The 2186-nt window shown below is 38.9% G+C and overlaps 1 pseudogene; it reads left to right on the top strand.

The window, feature by feature from the left end:
• The first annotated feature begins 1408 nt into the window (after positions 1 to 1408).
• On the top strand, positions 1409 to 2105 carry LOC137980262 (caldesmon-like; annotated as a pseudogene).
• Positions 2106 to 2186: the final 81 nt, after the last annotated feature.

Consider the following 2186-nt stretch of genomic DNA (forward strand, 5'->3'; position numbering starts at 1 on the left):
ATTGCTAAGCCCCAACATGCTTCGGGGTGTATATAATAAGCATGGCATCCATCTTGTGTTGTTAGACTTCGTGTGCTTGTAACTGGAAGAGACCTGTAATAATCAGTTATTGAATTCGATTCCACGGAGATCGCTAATCGCTCAAACAACTCCAGCGATTTATTATTTCATACTTGCGAACTTTTCCCTACCAAGGAAAAGATATTTTGATTTAACGTCTCTAGCTCGATCCGGCGTGGACGCTGAATAATTGGACCTCGGTTATTCATTATTCTCTGGGTGTTTCTTTCAATTATTCATTATTCTTTTTAAGTTCTTGTTGATTATTCATTATTTATAATCGCTTTATTAGGGTACAGAGGATTGTCTTTGCCGGTTAAATTCAGGGTTAATTATAACACATTTGGTAATAATAATATATAGATTTAGCCAAGCCTAAAAGCGAAGCTCACTGGTTATTTATTCTTACTGCATGTAGGGTTAGTGAAAACAAAAGGTTTCGAATTGTCCGCGTTTTGATGTTTCCGGTTGCTGCTTTAGCATTTAAACCATTTTCTTTGCTTTTTTTCTACAGAAACACTGGGACTATAAGCCGGAGGTTCCGTCTCATAACCCTTGGGTATAAATTCTGTGGGACGTTAACGAACCCACACACTATTCGAGAAGAGTAGGCACGGAGTTCCCAGTGTTGTGGTCTGGTTTATGGGTATAGGGGTTAGTTGTAAATTGGGACGAAAGTTCTGTCCCTCTCCCCTGCCACTACATGGATTGTGGCGAATAAATTTTAAAAAGCCATTTCAGAGTCAACTGTCAATAGCCAGCGATTGCGAATAGGAATTACGCCAAATAGCTAAAATTAGAAGCCATAAAAAAAAATAGTACAAGGTGAAAGAAGAGTTTTACTGAAGTACTTTATTCCACTTTAGCTCTGAAAACGAGATCATTCACATTTTGATGTATTTTATTGAAACACGCCAAGTTGGCTTGGAAAAAAGAATAGGGACTTTACGATGCAGGGTCTACTACGGAGGCCGGAAGTCCATACTCACAACATGTGCTATTGCGCATGTCTAAGGCGGGAATTCACGCCGTACTCTTGTCATCTACTACGGCAAAATTGCTTGGCTCATAACGACTTTAAAAATCGTGACTAAACGAGTTTTGATCAACATTTATCGCCAGAAAAAGATGTCAACAATAGGGACATTCTCATGTTCCGCCGCCAACACTGCTAAGCGTCAATAGAAAGTATTTTTCTGGGCTTATATTTGTAATAGTTTTCGTTCTTTCCATGCTTTATGACTCGGTCGAGCTCTACAATTAATTTTACGGAACTAAGAGGGTGGATACTAAACTGGTTATTGGAAAGTTCATTCACTTATTTGAATGTTGTTTTTTACCCAGGTCAATGGAGTAGACAACAACGCAGCAGGACGTGCTGCTGTGCAGAGAAATTTTGGTAGAAGAGTTTTATAAGTTTAAAAAGGGAAGCAATGAAAGAGAAAGAATTTGGACCCAAATTTCCCAAAACCTAAACAGTGTTGTTGCAGTCAAATTCAAAGTTAATCAAAGGGCGGTGAGGGAAAGATTTGACTTACTAATGGGAAGATTTAGATAACAAAGTAAAGAAGAAGCGAAAGTAACCGGTGTATCTCCTGAACAGACAGAGCTCGACGCACTGCTATAAGAGATTTCTGAGAGAGAGAAACTAGCAGAATCAACACGAGAATCTTGTAGCAGCAGGAACGTCGAAACAGATCGGAAGAAAGCAGAGGAGATACGCACCCAGGCCTTGGAAAGAGTTGGTGCAACCAAAAAAAGGGCAAATGAAGATTGTGAAAAAAAGCCTAAAAGGCAGCGTAGAAGTGGAGCTGATGTTACAGAATTTCTACGAGAAAAGTCAGGAAAGGAGCTTAAGATTCGGGAAGAGGAGCTCGCGTTGAAATCAAAAGAAATTGAAAACGAAAAGGAGAAGCAGGCAAAGATGTTTCAAAGCCAGGAGGCTATGATTGCAAACATGTCCAAACAACAAGATACAGATAGCTTTTTTGCATCAACAATCACAAGCTATGATGGCGTTATTAGAAAAATTAGCCAAAAGGTAATGTAGCCAACTTTTTCTAAAAAGATGACATTGCATTTACTCTCTCTGGTAAATATAATTTAGCTTCAAGTTTGTTTACTTT

This window comes from Montipora foliosa, chromosome 12, assembly GCF_036669935.1.
Source record: "Montipora foliosa isolate CH-2021 chromosome 12, ASM3666993v2, whole genome shotgun sequence".
Taxonomy (NCBI): Eukaryota; Metazoa; Cnidaria; class Anthozoa; order Scleractinia; family Acroporidae; genus Montipora; species Montipora foliosa.